The sequence below is a fragment of the Pollicipes pollicipes genome, unplaced genomic scaffold (genome assembly GCF_011947565.3).
Source record: "Pollicipes pollicipes isolate AB1234 unplaced genomic scaffold, Ppol_2.1 Scaffold_2180;HRSCAF=2547_pilon_pilon_pilon, whole genome shotgun sequence".
NCBI classification, from domain to species: Eukaryota; Metazoa; Arthropoda; class Thecostraca; order Pollicipedomorpha; family Pollicipedidae; genus Pollicipes; species Pollicipes pollicipes.
In genome coordinates this window covers 35,527-45,176 of record NW_023596066.1, presented here as the reverse complement: position 1 = coordinate 45,176, position 9,650 = coordinate 35,527, and the positions used below count along the sequence as shown (strand labels likewise).

At 46.8% G+C, this 9,650-nt stretch overlaps 1 non-coding gene across 1 annotated transcript; it reads left to right on the top strand.

Annotated features, from left to right (window-relative positions):
* The first annotated feature begins 4,994 nt into the window (after positions 1 to 4,994).
* Positions 4,995 to 5,067, top strand: TRNAM-CAU (transfer RNA methionine (anticodon CAU)). Its single transcript has one exon. It is a non-coding gene; the product is annotated as a tRNA-Met (tRNA).
* Positions 5,068 to 9,650: the final 4,583 nt, after the last annotated feature.

Below are 9,650 nucleotides of genomic sequence, written 5' to 3'. Positions count from 1 at the left end.
AAGCCCTGATGCTACCTTCGGGCTCCAAAGGGGCCATAGAGGGTCGAACAGACGCAGTTACTTGCACAAAACGCAACAAAATTGGACGTCGTCGCGTTTCCAGGCGGCCAAGAACAATCACAAGCGAAAGTGGAGGGCCCGCGAGTAGACAACAGTTGCTCTTCATTAATTGAGACGGTGGTAACTGAGAGCGTTTAATGCTCATTATGCTGTACAGAAATCCTACAGTGTTCCCGGGGCCCTGTAAGTTCGCTTGCTGGGCCAATCCGATCGTTAAAAAAGCTTCTACGTTGTCCCTGATTTCTTTGTATTTGCTCGGAGGGCCCTGTGCTGTTGTTGAGCACTTCCTGCTAGCATGTCAGAGCACTATTGTCAAAAATGTGTTTTCTTCTTATTCTCTATCGCCCAAAAGGCTCCATACGCTTTAGCCGCGGTACCCATATGTTAATCTGTCGGGGTATCCTCCTTTGTTCAGGGGCCCTTCACGTTGCTCTCAGTTAACCTACAGACAGACTTAGTATATACCCTCTATCGCTTGCTTAGGGGTCTACACTTTTATCTGAAGCCCATCTGCAACCTGCTTAGGCTTAATTGGTCGTTCGGGGCTCTCCCAATTAACCTGCTTGGACACATCGGATTGTTCGGAAGCCCTGCGCATTGGGTTTTAGAGAGCCCCACTCACTTGTAGGGGCCCTATCTGTTCATCTTCTCGGGCACAATGGATTGTTCGGGGGCATATTGGGTCTGGGCATTTCAAGGTAGGGCCCAACGTTCCTGTCAGTGGCCATCTGATAGCCTGCACGGGTACACTCGATCTTTCGGGGGTCCTTCATACTGGGCCTTGGGTACTTTATTGGGTACTTATTTGAATGGAGGCGCCACGCTCTGTCTGGGGCCCTATCTGTTCATCTGCTTCGGCACTCCGGTTCGCTCTGAGGACAGTTTACGAGTTGATGGAGGCCTAAATCCTGTATGTGTGTGTGTGTGTGGGTGTGTGTGTGTGTGGTGTGTGTGTGTGTGTGTGTGTGTTTGTGGGTGTGTGTGTGTGTGTGGTGTGTGTGTGTGTGTGTGGGTGGTGTGTGTGTGTGTGTGTGTGTGTGTTGTGTGTGTGTGTGTGGTGTGTGTGTGTGGTGTGTGTGTGGTGTGGGTGTGGTGTGTGTGTGTGGTGTGGTGTGTGTTGTGTGGTGTGGGTGTGTGTGTGTGTGGTGGTGTGTTGTGTGTGTGTGTGGGTGTGTGTGTGTGTGTGGGTGTGTGTGTGTGGTGTGTGTGTGTGTGTGTGTGTGTGTGTGTGGTGGTGTGTGTGTGTTGTGTGGTGTGTGGGTGTGTGTGTGTGTGGTGTGTGTGTGTGTGTGTGTGTGGTGTGTGTGTGTGTGTGTGTGTGTGTGTGTGTGTGTGTGTGTGGTGTGTGGTGTGTGTGTGGTGTGTGTTTGTGTGTGGGTGTGTGTGTGTGTGTGGGTGTGTGTGTGTGTGTGTGGGTGTGTGTGTGTGTGTGTGTGGGGTGTGTTGTGTGGTGTGGGGGTGTGTGTGGTGTGTGTGTGTGTGTGTGTGTGGTGTGTGTGTGTGTTAAGGGCTTGAGGTTCAAAATTTTCTGGTTTTGTAGGCCGGTATATGAAATAATTTATTAATTTTTTGGATCTTTAGGTAGCGACAGACGGTTCGAAATGGATGAAACGTAGTCAATGCTGAGATTGGTGTACAAAGTCCTCCCGGACCTCTGCATACAACCAGCTTGAGGCTGGATGCTTCTTCTAAGCAGGAGGTCACTAGGATCATATCAGGCCAATAGCACTCTCTTGCCTTCAAAAGGTCAAAATAATCCAAAGTCTTTGAGATTATCGTCATAAGCCAAATAAATGTTCGATTTAAGGACTACGCTTGGTGGTGTCTTGCCTGAGCAAATGATGATCGAGGCAAGATGCTGACATGGTTAAGTAGCTTCTGAAGTGTATTTGCGAGGAATAATATGAATAGAGATAAGACTGTACATAAAGCCTTATCTCTCGTAAATATCCAGGAAAATGGAGATACGGATGGATAGACAGATACATAGATGGACCATGAATAAGCGACTCTGAGAAAAAAAATCCCACAGGAGAATCCCATTGCCTCCCCATTATCCTGGTTATTCTACGAGGAACGAGGCTATTAGTATTGTCTTATCTGGTTTGCTGGACAAGTTGCACTGCTACCTTACAAACCGTTTCCAAGTTGCGTGGCATACTCCTCATTTACCTATTTACGACGGCCTCCCTACCACGCACTACCCGGCTATCTACAGTCGTCAAACAAAGTGATAGTTCAACATTAGCGGGCATCGATGGGCGTTTTTGTAAATTGTGAATGCTCTCACGAAAGTCTGTGATATACATTACCTGCACATGATCTTTTTATTTCTTTTCATCCGATGTGAGTGAAGGAATGTAGCGATACAAGAAATGACTGGGGTTCATTAATGTAGGCAGTACTTACGTCATATTTGAAAGAAAAATCGGAATTTTTCCTCAACCTGAGTTTTTTCGACACGTTTTGAAGCACAAGCTGGTCCGTCTTTGGACCGTGGATTTCCCCTTCCATAAAACCTTTCAGGAAAACGGTACCTCTGGTACGTGCCTTGGTACCGGCGTACCAACACATTAACAAGGTGAAGAAAGGGTGTTGGGGGGCAAAAGATTCACCTACACATGATAAAAAGTGTTTACAATTCCTGCATTCCAACGTTGGAACTGGCGGTGCCCGCGAGCAACAAATAAGTCGCTGCTTGAAAACGTGTGCTTTGCTTAAGACACAAGTGGCCTCATAATAAGTAAATGGAAAGGCAATTGTTGGGCCCACTGTCCCCACCCGTCTCACTCCTGTCTAGCTTTCTGGCTTGACGTACCTTGACACGACAGAGTATATACCGCCTTTGATATCTTTATTGATTACCATCCTCCCCTTTTCTGCACTGCAGCTATATCTTCCAAAATGTCGTGGCTAATAGATTTTATAACATACTTTCCTCCTTTTTCCACACATGTGTCCTGGACATGAACGGAAAGGCGGCAATTTCAGCAGAATTTCCTCCCAAAGTTGGCGATTTAGCGTTCTGTAGATGAGCGTTTCCCATGGCTAGCGTTTTTCTTGGAAGGCTGTGATCACATGTCGAAATTTCCGCAGTGATATCAAAAATTCCAGGGAGCTATGAAGAATCGTTTAGAAAAATGCTATGGGACATTGCAAATAATATGGAGTTGAAAGTGGACGCTCGTCAACCTTATCGTAAGCAATCAGTTTGTAACTTGCTATCAGAGATCAAAGATCAACTTCAAAATTGCTCAATTAATTCCGCCTGTCAGGACCGGTAAGACCCTTACGTCCCAGCCCGGTCTCTTAGCCGCTGCCACTCTGGCGATACGGCGGCCGGGCCCTGTTCGTGGCCCCTGTTCGATCTGTAGGTCATGAATAGCATAAATCATACAATAGTGTTCTTCCGTGATGCGATAGGCCCTGTGACCTGGGCATCATCATCACCATCGAACACCGGGTCAGTGCTGACGCAAAAGGATGTCTTATCGCTGCAGGGGTCCAATAAATGACGCATTGACCCCAGTTCGGCTTATCAGAGCCCTTGCCGAACCATGGCGGAGAGCATCTCGTTCAGTGCTATGGTCCTGGGTCCCTGTTAGGCATTCTGGACCACTGACCACCATCGAGGCTTCATTGTTTCAGGACCCCGAAAAAATGCAACGGGGGCGTCCGCGTGAGCTTTGCAGGCTCCCGACCCGCCTCTGTTTGGGAAAAGGGCCCCAGGGTCCATATCGACACGGAGCCGACTATTATATATATATATATATATATATATATATATATATATGGATTCCCCTTCTGGGGGGAGGACTCCTCTAGACCTAAGTGCCCCTCGCGTGCGCCCCTGATCGTGGTCATTGGAATGAAGTTTCTTGTAAAAACAAAAATGTTTGGCCGGTTGTGATGACCCATAGAAGTTCACATCAATAACAAATATAGATTACCTGACCCGAAATGAAGGTTACAGCGTTTCTTTTACGAAGAAGCCGACCCACAATTTCGTGAAAAGTGAGACATGGCATTCCGGTGCCCCCTGGAGTTTCGTGCTCCTCGAAAACTATGGCTTAAGGTTCCTTTGTGGTACCCCTCGTATGTGCTGTCTGTTGTCAATGAAAAGTATGTAGATACCGGAGTAATGTGCGTCCAGATGCACGGCAAACTCGGTAAAGTATCTAGCTGCCGAAGGGCTGAAAGTTGATGCCGCTTGAAATCATGTTTTGGCCCTTCGTATGCCCGGTTCAATTAGTTACATCTTGAAAATAAGGCTATGTTGTCCAGAAATGAAGGTGCTAGCGTTGCTTCACGGAATGAACCGATCCCCGATTTTGTCAAGGGAAAAGCATCAAACAATAATGGTCCTGAAATTGGGGGCCTCTAAAAAAACAACGTTTTGGGGCTGTATGTGGGATCCAAGGAATTCGGGTACCGCTGCGAAATGAAGAGAGCCCCAGGAATTGGGCACGCCTAAAAAAATAAAGGTAATGGCGTTCTCAGATAACGATTTTGACGCCAATCAGTCATGACATTCCGGCGCCCGTTCAATGCACAAAAGACCTCATGGATAACATAAGGGGACTACATAGGCGCCTTCCCCAGATCAAACAACGGCACCGACGCCCGGCGTTGCAGTCTCCATACGCCGCGCGACACCGGCCTGTGGCCGCGTGACACAAGCGATAGCCAATAAGCAAGCGGAAAAGATGACGAATCATGAGGATGATGGCTGGTGAACTACGCAAGTCGGCATGTATGTTTAATGTAGTGCAAAAGTAAGCTAAACGCAACCTTAATCTGACGAGTGCGGGGGGGGGGCAGTTAGCACTGCTTCCCCCCACATTGAAAAGTGTGCGGGGGGCATGGCCTCTCTGCCCCCTCCCTCCCCTCCCCCCCCCCCCCTGTTCCCACACCACTGATTTTGCGTGCTGCAGGCCTCGGTAGCGCAGTAGGCAGCGCGTCAGTCTCATAATCTGAAGGCCGTGAGTTCGATCCTCACCCGGGGCACGTTTTAAGATGCCTAATATCTTGGTGTTCCTCATATGACGTCATTTAGAAAGCCTACAACCACATCGCAACCCATGCCCTACGTAACGCACACCTCATTCAACTGAGACCGTGAAGGTCCTTCACGACGCTCCGCGCCTTGGCGCTTTCCTCGCATTTGGCTCAGCTTCTGTTCCAAGACTTCAGTGTCAGGACCACAGCACTGCAGACGAGGATAGGGTAAGACGACACAGTATTGACGTCCTCAACAGTCGTTAGCAGGTTTCGGTAAGAGATTCATTACACTATAGGACAGTTTTTACGGCATATGAACAGTAGCAGCTGTGATATGAATAATCTGCCATAAAAGCTGGCGATTGCTACGTTGTGTATGGTCAATCAGCCCACCAAAGCTTTCCCCACGACCAGTACCAGTACAAAAATTCACAAACAAGCTATGCTCTAATCCGCCATCCGCCACAGCACCCGCGACGAGAATGGCCGGCAGGCGTCAGTTTTCGCGCGTTTCGAGGTATTCTTTAGGTCTGGCTGCCAGGTGCTGTCAGGTAATGCTGTCATCAGAATACGATTCCATGACGCCATCAAGCCATGACGTAATAGGGCGCATTTTTACAAACTTTGGAATTTTGGTGCTTGCGGTCGTTTTTTGAGCCTTGAAAGGCAACCAACAGTTTCAAGTAAGTTGTTCCCATTATATCTGATGCTTTCCTCAATATATTCAAATGTGAAACATTTCCTTTAATATTGGCGTTAAAGGGAATGCAAATGTTGATAGACATTTAGAGGTATTGATATCTATGAAGATATTGACATATTTTTAGATCTCTGAAGATATTGAAACAGGCATCAGCTATCATGCAATAAGCTCACTTGTAGGTATTGGTAAAGCTAACCGGAAAATACTTCTGTAGGACAACACCTTTTCTCCGCTAAGTAAATATGCTCCTCGGTACGCCATTGTTTGATAACGTCATGGTACCTTTCACGGCATGGACTGTGGGCTAATTGACGACCGTTATACCTGGAAACCTTGCCCACAAACGTCATATATGAATGGCCTCGGCCAGTATCTTGTTCTTGGCCTTGATTACCGCACGGTTTGTGGAATGGCAGGATTTAACCGACGTTGTTATGACGTCGTGAATGCCAAAATGGCCTTCAAACATTCTCCGAAAATAGCTGCATTCTGGGGTTCGTGCACACAATTGGGTCATACTACGTCCTTGGAAAGGTTTGGAAGAGAACCTGCGACATATGCAACAAAGGTCGTAAGGTGATGGGTGTTGTTAACGGCTTCATGGTCTCACCTAAAGGGAGTGTTCCACATGTGTATGGGGTTTTGAAGTGAAATATTCGCCTGGAAACCTCTCAATGCTGTTACCAATCCTGTCCTTCCGAAGACTTAATTAACCCCTCTAGTTCTTGAGCTACGCGCCGGCGAAAACGGACGCTCGTGTTACTTAGGGGAAGGATAGCGGAAGGATCCCATGTCTGCTGAGTAATATGATTCGAGAACCGGCATAATCCGTGGGTTCCTTAAAACGTGCCACAGTTGAGTATCGAACTCACGGCCTTCGGATTATGAGACTGGCGCTGAGCGTCGCAGCTGTGCTTCGTGGTTTGGATAGTGGAAATTGTTTGCGGCTCCAGCTGTTGCTGTGCAGTGTTTACCGAGATTGAGGGGATTGAGGTATTGCGTTTGATCACAATATGATAACGGACAATACGATCCCCGGGTCCGATTAAGTATTGCATGATTGATATCTTCGCTGTCTTATGACAAATGCCTATTGTCAAACTGGCTATGGAGATTTGATTTTCTGTTTACTGCAACAAGGTGTTTGTTCCATGAACAAATTCTGCTTTCTGTTTTGTTGTGAACAAATTGTCTGTTCAAATCGCTGTTCATGCTTATAATGCATGCCATGCATTATGACATGATTATAATGCATGCCATTCTGCATGCTGGCAGTGTTGATTAATATTGTTACATGGACATGGGGCCCGGTACCAGAATGGTTGTTTTTTATGTAGCCTACGTACATATGAGAGCAAGCACCAGAAAGCTGCAATGGCTTGAGCATGCGGCAAGAACTAACAACTTAAAGGTTTGAAAAAGCAGTTTATTCTCTCCATAATGGCTCCATAATGTTCCAGGGGGTAAGGCACACAAGAGCTTGTCAAAATTGTTCCTATGAAAATGGTGAGATGAATTAAGATAACTAATTTTGCATGCCTCCATACCATTGTTTAAAATTATGGTTAGTTATTAAAGGCTTTAAGCAGTGCGAGAGGTTATATTTGGTATTTACAAATGAAATGTTGGCCTGAAAAACTGGTTTGCTAGAGATCTCCATGCCGTTCATGCATTTTTAAGTTGAGGTATTATGCTATCTTCTTAAACCTGACAGACATCCACAATGGTGGGAATGTAGTGACTAGCACTTTGGGGCAAGTGATGGTTAGCTATTTTTAGCACAAAATCTCACTCGATGCCATTATTTCATGTTGCAGCACCGCAGGAGTTTTGGAAGGGTCCCCAAAAGTGGGCTTTCTCTTCTCATTTTTTCAACTAAACATTTATTCCATATATCAGTGCATACCACATTCAAAACTATATTTCAAAGAAACTTGCAATGCTTGCTTCAGGCTTGCCGTCACTGCTCATGGCAGTCACTGAATGTTGGTTTGCTATGATTGTGTGGACATGGAGGAATGAAACAAAAGATTGTGGGCGTGATGAGATGCATGGGAGCAGCCAGCTGACTGTGACTTATGTTGCCTGCTGTTAATACCAGGGGCAGATCTAATATGTTATGGGTTTTGGTTTCCATCCAGTATTTGCCTCTCATCCAACATTCGATCCTGGCGATGTCACTGGGTCATGGCAGGGTCTCTAGGTATTCATCGCACACCTAGCTCAACAGTCATATTATTTGTTTTGGTTGCTCTCAGCAGCCAAAGCCACCTTGCCAAAACAATGGCTTTTGTTCCACCTGGCTCTATGGTGAGCTGAAGAGTTTGACCATCACATGGCAATCACTTCCTTTGATGACAGCACTGCAATGAAACAGGTATGTACTGTTCCCACACAATGACTACTGGACAGGCTGCAGTGGGATTCTATCCATTTTTGTTTGGGTTGGGAATTCACCCTGTATTTGACATGATTCATGTGGTGCTCAGGGCCACACAAATGGGTTCTCAGCAGAATATGACATTTTTTCATGTAACGTGGTCCTTGTTGCATGCAACACCATGGAGTTAATGTCAGATCTTTCGAACAGATAAGGTGGGCCGATGCCGTCGCTACCTCTTCCATGTTTTCGCATTCGCTTGATATGTAAAGACAAGTCGTATCATTAGATGTATTGCATACGATTGCCGCAGTGGCGAAGCGCAAGGCAGGCGTTTTCAATCCGTCACAAATGTACGCATACAGCTTGCACTGAGAACGTGGCGTTAGGGCCCTGTACCCGAATGCTTATACAGGCCTAACGAGCATAACATAGCTATCTTCTTAGACTGGCCACCCAGCCAGCACATGGCAGCGACCTGAAACTTGGCTTCCGCGGGCCTTGTTCCTCGAAGCTAAGTTCAGGTTCAGCTAAGCCATGGAGGTGGCAGCAAATTTCGAACTACAAGCGCAGCACATCTTACAACATGGTCGGTCAGACAGTCAGTAACATGGCGGTGATATGCATGCACATGTTTGGAAGGCATGACCAACATAACACATGACCAACACACATCACATTAATTATATCACCGACATCACAGCCACATGCAGAATGTCAATATACCTAACACCTGTCGATAGGCTTCAACGTTGGGGCCATATTCGGAATGTTAACAGCAGACAGCCGGGCTTCCATGCTGACCAGACGCAATCCTTGCGGAATAGACGAATGGGAAAGCTGAACTACGGCCCAGCCCAGGACGTACCACACAGGGATAGTACGCTCGGCCATCCGTTCAAACCTGATAAGCTTCCCCATTTCATGTCATGTGACTTCTATTGGCGCCACGGAAATCATGTGAGCTGAATGCCTTTCATTTTTTTAAGCATCTGAGCGTCTCCTGTCTTGCACACAGTACCCATGCAGCACAGCCCATTCGGCGGAAAGCCCTGTGGCCGACACGATCAGCGCCATCTCCGGCAACCATGACGGAACCACTTGACGTTCAACGTTATGCAACCCCGGAATGACATTCCATTGTCATATATATGACCTCGGCGCCCAACTGGAAACAACTTATGCATGAAAAAGATCCACATGGTCACAGGAAAATTAAACTCTCGTACCGATCAGTGAAGGGTAGTTAGCACGACAGAAAAAAGGCCAACTTCAGAGTAGTACGGGGTAGCATCATAAGGTCAGTCTTGTTTAGTTTATCTGCGAATGACCTTTCACGCCATCTTCTGTCCAAGTGTGAAATTAATATCCATAGGTGTGGTTTGGGTTGCCCCACATAGCACGCGGCCCGCATGAGACAGTTCGGCTGGCTTATGTTTAAAAGGCAAATGCGTTTGGGTCAATCACTCTCCCGATAGGTGAGTGATTTAAACGGATCACCGCGAC